The sequence below is a fragment of the Furipterus horrens genome, unplaced genomic scaffold (genome assembly GCF_987537825.1).
Source record: "Furipterus horrens unplaced genomic scaffold, mFurHor1.1.pri manual_scaffold_7, whole genome shotgun sequence".
Classification (NCBI taxonomy): Eukaryota; Metazoa; Chordata; class Mammalia; order Chiroptera; family Furipteridae; genus Furipterus; species Furipterus horrens.
In genome coordinates, this window is record NW_028327177.1 from 141,987,636 (window position 1) to 142,000,176 (window position 12,541).

At 64.4% G+C, this 12,541-nt stretch overlaps 1 protein-coding gene across 5 annotated transcripts in view; it reads right to left on the reverse strand.

The window, feature by feature from the left end:
• The window catches only part of ITPR1 (inositol 1,4,5-trisphosphate receptor type 1), a 202,376-nt gene that overhangs the window by 50,872 nt on the left and 138,963 nt on the right, over window positions 1-12,541 (reverse strand). The gene's annotated exons all lie outside the window — the stretch shown is intronic.

Genomic DNA, 12,541 nt, shown 5'->3' on the forward strand with positions numbered 1-12,541 from the left:
CCCCGAGGGGAGAAACATGACCTTCCTGGCCTGGAATCTGGGGACATTTCATGCAGATGTCTAACAGCAGCTCAGGGTCGGGGGCGGAGTCAGCTGCCTTCGACTGTCCCCCGGGCTTTTGCCTCAGCCTTGCGCAACCCTTGGGGTGGGTGTGGGGAGTTTTGTTTTTTTGTTTTTTTAAAGCCTGTCCTCACAAGAACTACCTTTTCTCACGAGCACTTCCTTATCGCCTCCCTACTTGTGTCTTTCAAATGCCTCTGCTCGGAGGGCGGGCTCTGGTCACCAGCGGAATGGCCAGGGTGCAGGGGGCCCTCCTTCCGTCCTGCTGAGAAGTGGGGGCAGCAGCCACTTAGAAACAAATCCAGGCTGAGTAATCTCAACGTACAGCCCGTCAGGTGACGGGAGTTGCCCAGCTCCAGGAATGAGCCCCGTGGGATGAACACATTCCCTTGTTTCTGTGGGTTCTAGCTCAGAACACGCTAGATGGGCCCTCACCCGCCCAGGGGACAGGCCCCGAGGGGACGCACGGGGACACCGACGGCACTTCTCCGGGCCAGGGCTGGCCCCACCGGCGGCGGGAGCCACTGGGTTTGGGACAAGCCAATAGCGAAGGGTCAGCGTGCGCCGGGTTCCACTCCCGCCCTCATCTGAACCTCGCCTGACATCCCGGAACCGCACAATGGGACGCCCTTCGCGGGCAAGGAAGGCTGTCCCGTTTCCGGTGACAGGTCCAAGGATCATGAGTAGGTGTGAGGAAGAAGGACGCTTATAGATTCCAAAAGAACGAAGAGAGGGGGAAGGAAGGAGTGGGGGGAGGGGGAGCCAGAGCCCCGGGAGGCGCCATGGCAACGGGCCGTCCGCCGCCCCCGCCGCCCGCCTGCAGCCGCTTCCTGGCTGACGTCTCTGAGAACAAGCTCAGGAAGGTGAGCAAAGCCCGGGAGCTCATTAAATCCCTTCTCAGCGGCTCCCGTCTGCCTGCAGAACGGAGCGAGGGTGATATAAATAGAAGTTACGTAACAGCTCTGTGTTGACTCCTGTGTGTACCCCCAAACGCAGCGTGACCTTGTTTCTTCCGGAGCGTTGTTCCGGCCGGCTGGGGGAGGACTTTAATCCAGTCGGGGGCCACCGTCAAGTTTCAGCAGCAGGACATGGTTTCCATGCGAAGGGTGCGTGGGACTCAGGCTGACCAACTGGGGGACCCTCAGGGTCAAGTCCCCCCAGGTATAAAAAACGCCTGCTCTCTCATCAGAAAACAGAACCTTCAGGAACCTAGTGGCTCCCTTAGCACATTCCCCGATGATGCCAAGGTCACTCTTAACCCCCGGAGCGGCCTCCTGGGCACTCAGATTACATGCACCAAGCTGACTGCTGGCTGCCGGGCACCCCCAGCATCAACCGTGGCGTTTTTCCTTCTCAACAAGCAGGACAGGAGGCGGCCAGCGGGCGGCGAAGGCCTGCTCCTCCGAGGCCCTGGCCGGACCTGGGTGCGAGGGAGCGCAGGGGAAACGCGGAGGCGTGCGGACCCGGGCCGGCCGGGCCTCCGGAACAGCCTCGCTGCGGCGTCTTTGCCAGGAGACGTTTCAGCGCGGCGTGTGCGGTGGGCCGCGCTGCCGAGGCCGCGCCTGTTACCCCGTCCAGCCTGCTGATGCCCAGGGCCCTCTGAGGAACGGTTCCTTGGGCACCTTCCCTCTCAAGCATCTCCCCGGAAATGTTACAGGTGCTGGAGCATTCAGCGCCCTCGGCCTCGGGAAGGGAGGGTTACTGATTGTTACTGCAGACGTGTGGCTTCCACGGAGAGGGCTGTCAAACCTACGACGCGAGGGTCTGGGATGCCAACGTCGTCCAGGGCCGGGGGCTCGTCCCACAGCGTGGGCGGCTGCACCGCAAGGCCTGAGTGGACTCAGCACCCCACTCAGCCCCCCAACTCTGGCCACAGTGGTTTCGGCCTCACAGCAGCCCAACCAGAGACTTTGCGGGGCTGACAGCGCTCAGAGGGGACCCGGCAGGCGCTGCTCTGACCGTGGGATTCCTTTCTTGCCAGGTGGGCGGCCAACCACACAAGAACGCAGCGCCCACATCGCGGCCCGGGGCCCGGGTCCCAGGTGAGCATCGGCCACGTCTCCCCGGAGCCCGTCGGCCTGTGCCTTCTCCTCTTCTAAGTTCCTGAGAGGACAACAGACCAGGCCCCTCTGGGGGGACAGGGCGCAGCGTCAGGTCCCCGCGTGGCAACGTTGCCAGGTCACGGGTGTGGAAACCTACTCAGAACCGCGACGACACACAGCCCCCGCTGCTCTGCAGCTGACAACCGAGGGGGGGGGGCTGAAACCCTGTGTTCTCTTCGCGCTCGGGCTCTGGGTGTGAAAACGACACTGAACGGGATCCTTCCTCTTGTAAACATGAGACGGGCCCGCGACTCCCACGCACCGCCCGTGGAAACGGTATCGGGCCTGCGGCAGCCGCCCTCGTGTGCGGTCCCCGGCCCGGTGCGGACATCAGGGAACGCGAGGAAACGCAACGCCGCTGGAGCCTTCTTCCCTCAGCGGCAAGTTCACCTGCGACCAGGGGAAGCTGCTCACCCCAGGGACACCAGGGGACACGGAAGAGAAACTCATCCGCTGCGTCACTAAACTTGCCTCCCCCATGGGGTTCAAACCTCTACTCTCAAAATGCCCTGCGTAAGCCAGCAGTGACCCCTGTTCTGTGGGTCACATGACCAGGGCTTCCTAACAGCAAGAGACACACTCTCGCCGGCACACACAGCCCCCGACGCTGACCCGTGAGCTTTCAGGCCACGTCCCTGCCTGATCCCCTGGCGTGCGGCCCCCTCAGGAAATCGGTGGAGGCTTCTCGTACAGGGAGGCGGGAGGCGGTGCGGAGAAGCCCGGATCTCGGGCTGCAGAAGGAAACAGGCCGGACGCCACGGCTAGCGCGGGCTGTGACCCTGAGCAGGGCGCGTGACCTCTCGGGTCCTCTGCAGCGCCCACCCACACGGCACATGACACACGGCAGAGCCAACGGGACCCCGCAGGCAGGCGCTCGCCCGGCCCCAGGCCCACGCGCTCACCATGGCCGCTGTCTACGCCGACTGCGAGGGGGGGGGGTGGCCCTGTCCAGGACCAGCGGTGTTTCTCCGAGTTTGCGTTACACGTTTCCCTGGGTGTAGACGAGCTTACCCCTGCGTGAGAGAAGGTCACTCTTTAATGGTAACAACCACGGACGGACCTGTTTCCCCATTGGCACCTCTGCGCTCACACGCAGGAAAGGACAGGAGGCTGAAGGAACCCGGCGGCCACAGAGGGTCGGGTTCTGACTCACGCAGGACACACGCTGGGCGCCCACCACGGCGCAGGGGCTGGGAGCGAGCGGCTGGGTCCTGGCGGCGACGACCCCCATGCGTGCGGGAGGGCGGTGCCTGGGGAGCGGACGACATGACCTGACAGGTGACCACACACACGGACACGCGTGAAGTGCACGGCGAGCTGAGTTCCCGGCACCGGCCTGCAGCACGGGCTCCCGGCTCGTGTTCATCGCTGTGGACGGAGCCCCACGTCCCCCACACCGAGCGGCGTCTCCAGGGATCCAGGGGCAGGCAGACCTGCTCTCTGTCCCCAGGGGCCTTCCACTGACCCTGCACTCCATGTGCGGTGACTGCGACAGCAGAGGAGCTGCCCAGAGTCGAGACCGCTGCCCTGGCCTCGGGGGACCAATAGGACATCTCCAGAGCAGGCGGCGTTCCAGACGGAGCTCGGGGAGCGCGTGGGGCCACTTTGGGCACGTCACGTAACCTCCAGGTGCTGAGGGTCTGGCTCAGTATAAACCCTGAGTGCGGACTGTATTGTAACCCTTCCGGCAGGTCGGGGGGCCCAGGTGAGTCCCTGGGGGGCTTCCAGCCCTGACCGTGGAAGACAGGGGCGTGTGAAGGGCGGGGGTGGGGGGTGGCGCAGGCAAGCCTGGAGTCCTGCTGCCTGGAACGACCAGGCGGAGGCCTGCAGGGATTTGCACAGAGACCTGGAAGTCGGGCGAGGCGGAGCCGGCAGCGTCACCTCTGGGAGCTGCTGACAGACGTGGCAGCTGGAGCCGGGGGCTGGGGTGGGGCAGGGATGAGCTCCCCTGGGGGTCTGGGGGAAAAGGAGACAAACAGGCTTCAGCGTTTCAGGTATTGCAGGCTTGACGGTAAGGCCACAGGAAGCTCTGTGTCGGCTGCAGGTCAGACCTCTGCAGGGGGCACAGGAAGGGCCGCACCCAGACTGCGCTCCGGGCCTGAGGTCGCTGAGGGCTGACCTGAAAGCCCTGGGGTCTCGGGCCGGGACTGCCGAGCCTCGGGCACAGGCAGCCACAGGAGAGCTCCACCTGTGTCCGCCTTCCAAACCCGCGCTGAAAGGGTGCGCAGGCGATGGAACACACCCCCATAGGGCGCGGGCAGACCGACCCGCAGCCCCAAAAAGGAAAGAGAACGTTGAGCGCTCTCTTTGCCTGGATTCCCATTTATGGGCTGAGTGAGTGGCCGGAGCGTCTTGGGCTCAGGCTGTTAGTCACCTGGGGAATGTTCACTGAGACCGATGGCCACGTTCCCGGGGGGCCGAGAGCACAGCACAGATGGGAGAAGCCACGGTTCTTCCCCTTCAGCAGCAGACACGGGGGGCAAAGGCTGTGTCTGCCCAGGGCCAGATGGAAAATAAACGCTTCAGGCTTCGGGGGGCTATGGGGCCTTTGCCACAGCTCCCAGATGCTGCCTTGTGGCACGAGAGCAGCCATGATGCTAAAGGAATGAGGCTGCCTGTGTTCCAATAAAACTTTATTTACAAAAGCAGGCAGCGGCGGGTTTGAAAAGCCAGCCAGGGCCACCGCCCGCGGGGCCTGCGGGGCACGGGGGAAGGGGGCCGTCTGGACTGCTGACGCTCCGCTGCCTGCTCACGTCTTCTCTGACGTTTTCGCCAGCTCTTCAGGCAAACTTGGAGACCGTGGAAAACGTGAGGTTTCCTCCAACGATGTCTCCTTTTAGCACTAATTCCCGCTCGTGGGTTCTGCAGGAAGCGGGGAGGTGAACCCCCTCCCGAGGGTGCTGCCGGCCCCCAGCCACGCGGCCCCTCCCGGGACCCGGCACCGCCGCGCACTCTGCCTGAACTGCCGGCCCGGCTGCGCAGGAAGGAAGACGCATGAACGCCAGTTTCCCAGCCCCTCCCAAAGGGCAGCCAGGGTCACGGGCTCCCCTCCGGCCACCTCCACAGGACAGTGGCTCCTGTAAGCCGAGCGGGACAGGGCCACAATGCACGATGCACGTGCCGCCACCCTGCACCGACCTCCTGCCCTGCTGCGCGGACCGGGTGCCCGGCGGTGCACAGGTTCTCAGCGCCCGCGGACCCCCGCGGGGCGCGGGAACGCCGACCAGGACGGAGCGGTCACAGTTCCAAGGACACTAACCATGTCTGAATGTTGTGTTTCCACCTCAAAACCTGGACCCAGACCAATGCTCATAAAGGACCCTCGTCCGGTGACACGCCAGTTTCCTGGGGGTGGAGAGGAAGGATGTGGTGCAGAAGTCCGAGGAATTATTTGGACAAAAAAAAAAAAAAAAACGGTCGGGGGGAGAAAAAGGCCAGGACCAGGAGCCCTGAAAACCCCAGGATGGTGTGCGCTCCCCACAGCACGCCGGTCAGTGTGAGCAGCCCGGACCACGGCCAAGGTCTCCCACCTGCGGCCCCGAGACTCGCGTGGACTATTGTGACAACAGCGTAGAACTGAGCCGTCTCTCCCAGGCCCCTGCGCCATAAACCGACCCACGAAAACCAGGTATCAGAAGCCACGTTTCTGACAGAAAACAGATCTAATAAAATGAAGCCATTTTTAAAGCCATAAAGACTCTACTAATGGAAGTCACCACATGTTAAGACCGTTCCATGACCCCGAGGCACTTCTGTGACCCGTGTCTACCATCCCAGGGGCCTGGGGGCGGGGGGGCACCTCCAGGCAGTTGCCCGGATGGGAGGTCGGGGATGAGCCCTGAGGCGGGACGGGGCAGAGGCAGGACCCCTCACCCCGCCGTCAGCACCAGCGTCTGCAGGGTCAGCAGGCAGCACTTTGCCTCGCGTGACTGCTGCAGCCGCTGGACAATTGCGGAAGGCAGGGGGGGGGGGGCTCATTTTTCTAAGCCTCCTTTTACAGCTGAGAACGCTGAGCTGCAGGCTGTCCCGAGGAAGTCCAAGGTCACCCAGCTGGCAGGGGCAGCGCTGGGGCTCCCAGGCAGGTGTTTCCACTCCGGGGGCCGAGCTCCTTCCAGGGCCACTGCCTGCCCTTCTGGGGGGGCCCTGTGGAGGGCCTGACCCTGTGCCACCAACTCTCCGCTGGCTGTTCAGACCCCTCAGGCCTCATCTCAAGGTCACAGTCCCCAGGGGGCCTGCCAGGGCCAGGCCACCTGCCTCCCTCTCCCCGTGCCGATGGCTCCCCTCCCCCCGCGGGGCTCTGACTGCTGCTGGACACACTCGCTTCCACGTGTGTGGAAGGTCAGGAAACACCACGCAGGCGTGACTCACTTCTGGCCACTTTGCCAAGAACAACACCCTTTCACGTAACTCGCTCACCCACCAACCGCCGCCTCCTCCCCAGGGTGACTGCTGTCACATGGGGGCTGAGCCTCCTCAGAGGCTGGCCCCCCTTCCCAGAAACGGGACCCTGGGGTCAGCGCCTCCCCCGCCACTGCTCCGGTGGGGCCTCCTGGAAGGGGCGGGGGGGTCAGGCCGAGTGCCTGCCCGGGGCCGCAGCCTGGAGCCGACCTCACAGGCTGAGCCGGGGCTGAGGGACGGGCCCGTGACGGGAATTGTGCCCGCCCGGCCAAATCCGCGAGCCAGTTTCCTGACAGCGCACGGCTCCCGTTTGCCAAGTCAGGCTGCGTACGTGCAGGGAAGAAAGCCCCGGCCGGGCGTGTCTGCGGGCCAGGCTTGGCGCAGGGGTGGCTGTGGGCAGCCGCCCGTACGTGAGATGCGATGCGCGTCTGCGGTCGGGAGCAACCAGTCCAGCAGTGTGTGTGTCTGGTCCCCTCGATTCGCTGTGCGGTGGGTCCCCCACGGCCCTCTCAGCACGCGTGTCCCCAAACGTGAACACTCCTCTCCCCAGGTGAGGACAGCTCTGCCCCCTGCAGGGAGGAGGCAGCGGGGGACCATCCCCCCGCCGGGGCTGGGGCAACAGCGCAGGAGGAAGGAGCCCGGGGCCTGGTGAGGGCTCGGGACGGGTGTGCGGGCACCCTGAGGCTCGGGGGGCCCTGTGGGTGCCAGAAACAAATTCAGAAGCAGACGGGTCTGGTACTCCCCGACCCATCACAAAGCACCGCGCGGAAAGGAAAGCGCTTCTCTGGGGGCCGGCAGGAAGCGGGTGGCACAGCAGGACTGGCTCAAAGGGACGCTGCACCCCACGGCTTCATGACGCCACCCATTCCCGGGACCCTCTCCTCGATTCTGGAAGCAGAGGGGTCACCACGAAGTCTGAGCTGCCCCTCGGGTGCCCAGGGGGGAGAGACCGCACAGGTGACCCCCATCCTCAGGCGTCAGCACGCTCAGAGGAGCCAGGGCAGGGGCAGCAGACATGGGAAGGTTTGGGGACGGTGTCCCCAGGAGTCCGTTATGCCGGGATGGGAAGTATCCTAGATTCAGCTTCTAGGCATTTCCGGGCTGTGGGGGACAGCGGGCGGGTGGCAACGTGTCAGGGGAGGGGTGGCCAATGAGACTGCGCGTCTCTGCTTCTGTCTCCGTCAGCTGTCCCCTCCGCGGTCCGGACAACGAACCCCAGAATGGGGGAGCGGCGGCCCTCAGCGACCCCTCCTCGGGGCGGCGCTAAATTTTCACACGCCGTCCAGAAGCGGAAGGACGTGCATTGCCACTTCTGCCGAGAGGGGCTTGGACTCCCGGGGAGAACTGAGCTCCCCCACCGCGGAGATACAGTGTCTCCCTTCTTTGCACGTGTAGCACCCAGCCTGGGGCATGACTGATCCCCGGTAGGTGCTCAATTATGAAGGGGGATGTGGGGGGGCCAGTCTCCAAAGGTGGCCCCACAATTCCCTCTCCTTCCACACCCGCGCCCCTTGCCACCAGAGGCAGGGCCCTCCTCCCCGTCCGGAGCGGCGCCGGCCCGAGGCCTGGCTTTGGCCAACAGGATGCGGCAGAAGCATCGTGGGAACAACTGCAAGCCCAGACTTAAAAGACCCGGCAGCTTCCACTTCCTGCTTCCCCAAGCACTGCGTCCTGGCCTCGCGCCCCCAGGCTCTGCGGAGCCCAGACCACAGGGAGAGGCCTGCGGAGGAGCGAGGGGCGGCCCAGCTCAGCTGTCCGCCGGGCACCGGCACCCAGAGCCGCAGCCGCGCAGAAGGCCATCCCGGCCGCGCAGGCTCCATTGTGCCCCGATGGACGCAGGCCGGGCCAGGGCCGCAGGGGGCGGAGGAGCTGCGCAGCCGGCATCAGAAGACCCATCGCTTTAGGCCACCACAGCCTGAGGTGGCTCTTACTCAGTGACGAGGAGGGACAAGAGCACATCACGTGGAGCTCTGCTTCCTCATCGCCGAGGGGACTAACAAGTACTGCTCACTTCCCGGAGCTGGGGACCCCGAGCTGGTGCGAGGGAAAGGATGCTGCAGACAGCGGTCCAGGAGACCTGTCTGGCCCACCGAGCCCCGTAGCTGGGCACCCGTCCCCGACCCACCTCCGCCCCGTCTTCGGAGCGGCTGTGTTCGAGGGGCAGCCGTCTCCCTTCACAGAGCCCCCGCCTTCCTCCCCAGCGTCACCCTGAGAACAACGCCCCTGCAGGCGAGAAGGAGCGGAGGAGCCGCTCGCTGCCTGGGTTCAAATCTGCGCTCCACGGCTTCTCGCGCGTACGATCCTGGGCCAGTCCCTGCTCTGCTGTGTGTTTCAGTTTTCTGGCCCCTGGGACGGCGCGGTCCCGGCACCGGGCGCACAGGGAGGTGGGGGTGGGGGTGGGGGTGTGGAACGAGATGGGACAGGAGGAGGCAGCACCTCGTGAATGTCCGCTGCTGTCGCCAGTGTGGCTTTTGTTTCCATTTTTTAAACGACCACGCAGGGAAACGGGCCAGCTTGCCGTACAGCTGTGCGCGTTTTCACACAGGCACCGATGTGCGTGGCCAAAGGCAGGAAGCCGTGTCATCACCAAAAAAAATTGCGTGTGTGCCGTCCCTTTACAGCCAAGCTGCCTCTGGCAGACACTGGCCTGCGCCCCCTCCGGCGTCGGGGCCCGCTGAGACTGTCGTGAAGACAGAATCACACCGTGTGCCGCCTTCGGCGACGGGCGTCCCTCGCTCACACAAGGCCTCTGAGGCCGTTTACCGCGAGCTCGGGCCTGCTGCTGCGGTCCTGTCCTCCTCTGTGCGGCGGCGCCTTCCCCGTCCACTCGCCATGTTCCCAACAACGCTTCCCACTGGTGAGCGGAGCCAGCAGCCCTCGCTGCTGGGTTCTGAGAATTCGCGGGGAGATATCTGACAGCTGCTAAAGAGCCCTGATTCAAAGCCACAAGGGCCCCAGAAGGCCACACGGTGGACACGGGAACAGAAGCCCAGACCCAACATCCCCAGGCCCACACAACGGGGCAGGAAGGCGGGCGCTGCTCCCCTCGGGCTCCCTGCGCCGCCCGGGAGGGGCCGTGAACACGGTGCTCCAGCAGCCCTGCCCCCGACAGGTGGTGGCTCCCCTGCGGCCGCCTCCTGTCCCCGTCCCTGGGAGGCGTGGATCTGGGGAAGCTGTCGCACGGCAGGGGAGCAGGAGGAAGGGCGGGAACCGAGGCCTGGCCAGGACTGGCGTCTTTCACGGGTCACAGCACGCAGCCAGCGTTCACGGCCACGGGCGTCCTGTGCCCAGCGGGCACCGACTTCCCAGCTGCTCACGGACTACCCTGAACTGGCTGCTCTGACACAAGACGAAACTTTGAATCACTCCCCCTGGGGCTGTAGGGTGTCTGTCCTGAACTGGCCTCGGACGACCTGAGTCCACGTCATTTTCTCCAGAGAAAGGCACGCGTGGAGCCAAGGGGACCTCACAGCCAACTCGAGGCTGGAACACGTCTTCCTGGAGCCATGGGTCCCCAACGACGTGACGGGTGAGGGTCAAACTCCCCCCCAACCCTCCAGGTCACAGACATGGGGGAGGGAGCACCCCCAGTGCTGCTCCCCCAGTCCTGGCAGGGCGCCCACGCCACTGCACTGAGGCCCACCCGCTCCTGAGCACCCGGCTCCCGGCAGAGAAAACAGCCCCCTCCCCGGGAGCCCAACGACGGGAGCTCAGCCGTGGCATTTCATCCGGAGTCTGAGCACATGAGTAACAAATGTGTGAAAACATGAAACTAATATTCGTCATTACTTTACAAGAGAAGGAACTTGAAAGAAAAACAGCTTCTGTGCGCCCGCCACCCCCATCAGGCTACGCTGTGAAAAACAGGGCCCTCGCCAGCCCTCGGCACACGGCGCGCTCCTCGGCGCTGGCGTCTTCACGCGTGACGCCTCCCGCCCGCCCGGCCCTGAGAGCCCACACGGCCGCCGACCCCCTCTGCTCCCGTGGGTGTTGCTGGCCAACACCCCCGCCCGGCAGCGGGCCCGGCCTGCTGGGGTCCCCACTCACGAGACCCTGCCGGATTCCAGGCTTTTTTCCTACCCATTTAAAAAAAAAGATGTATTTATTTACTTATTTTAGAGAGAGAAGGGAAGGGAGGGAGAAAGGCAGAAAAACATCCATGTGTGAGAGACACACCCGTCGGTTGCCTCTCCTACGCCCCCCAACTGGGGGCCTGGCCCGCAACCCAGGCACGTGCCCTGACTGGGAATCCAACCGGTGACCTTTCGGTTTGCAGGCCGGAGCTCAATCCACTGAGCCACACCAGCCAGGGCTCTCCCCACCTTTTTATTGAGGTACAACTTAGGGGCAGTAAAGCTCACCACCGTGAACTGCACGGCTCACCCACCCAGACCGAGACGCAGACTGTCTCCTGCACCCCAAAGGGCTCCCTGTGCGCCTCCCAGCAAATGTCCTCTCCCCAGCGAGGACCGGCCCCTTCACGGGTCCGTTTTGAGTTCAGGCTCGCGTTAGTTTGCCATTAACTCTGATGACCGAGCTGCCTGCTTCTGGAGGCCCTTCCCTCAGTTTGCCTGTCCCACGCGGCCCGTGAAGTGCAGCTCCGAGGCCCCTGGAAGGCGGCCCTGCACGGCACACAAGGCCCGAGCCCCCCCGCCCCGCCCCCTCGTGCCGCACGGCTGAGCCTCCTGTGGCCTGGCCCCGGCCCCGGCCCCGCGCCGCCTGCACACGCACACACCACCTCCGAAGCCCATCTCGTCAGAACACCACCCACCGGCTCCTGCACAGCGTCGTCCCCTCGTCCTCGGAGGGCCCCCGGCGCCGTCCTTACACCCGGAAAGTCCCGCACGCCATTGAGACGCGGCGTCCTGGGCACTCGCGGGCACGCCCGTGTGCTGCCGAGACCTGCGGTCTCCTGAACCCTGAGCTCCTGGGGTTTCTCAGGTCAGTAACGCTTTAAAAGCCAACGGGGAGGGCATAACTCAGGGTTTCCAGCTCCTGACAAAACACCGCTGTCAACGCCGTCTCGTTAAAGACATGGGAGCTGAAAACAACTGGAGAAGACGTACATCAGAGGAAACGGCCAGACGGGCCTTCACGCCGACTTGTCTGGCTCATGGGGAGCTCCCTGCACGGCCTCGCTGTCCCCACGGGGTCAGAGGACGTCCGTGTAGCCCGACGGGGCCCAGCACCCGGGACCGCTGCCCTGTGCTCCCAGGCAGCACCGTGAATACAGAGAGCGCTCAGGGGCTGGTCGTCCCCATCTCACTACGGCGGTCACGCAGCTCGCAAGCACGGTGTGTTCCGCACTGATCCACGCCGGCGCCGGCACCAGGACCCCGCGCCTGACCGCGCAGGGGGTGACGAGGACTGCCAGACACTCCCCGCTCTCGGCCAGACTCAGTGTGGCAAAATCAAACAGCAAGCCCAGCAGGTGAGAACTCAGGTGCCCGTGTCACCCAGGCCTGCGGGGGACCTACCATGGGCACAAGGCTCACCCGAGTGCAGTGCCCGGCAATGAACTTCAGGATTCAGAAGTACGTGTGGGGGCAGGTGGGGACTGGAGGGCGAGCAGAAGGCCCCCACTGTCACTGGCAGGTCGTGGAAGGCACGGGGCGCCCGGTGGGAAGAGCGAGAGGGGGCTGACATCCAACCGGTACTCCCCGTGCCCAGCGGGTGCCCTGGATCGGGGCGCACCTGCCCACAGCAAGGCGCCCCCTTTCCCAGTCTGCACAAAGAACCAAGACTTCACAGTCCAGACTCTGAATTCAAAGTCAAGACCAAGAACATCATGTCCAGCCAAATACAGACACAGGTATGCACATCATCGCCACGGAGCTGGTATCACAATACACGTCTGCGCGCGCACAGCTCGGGGAGCCCTCCTCCGGAGAGCCAACCAACACGGAAGGATGCGTGAAGGAATCATTTTAATCGCCATTTTTACGTAGACATTATCTTATGTATGTGTTAAAGCTCATTAC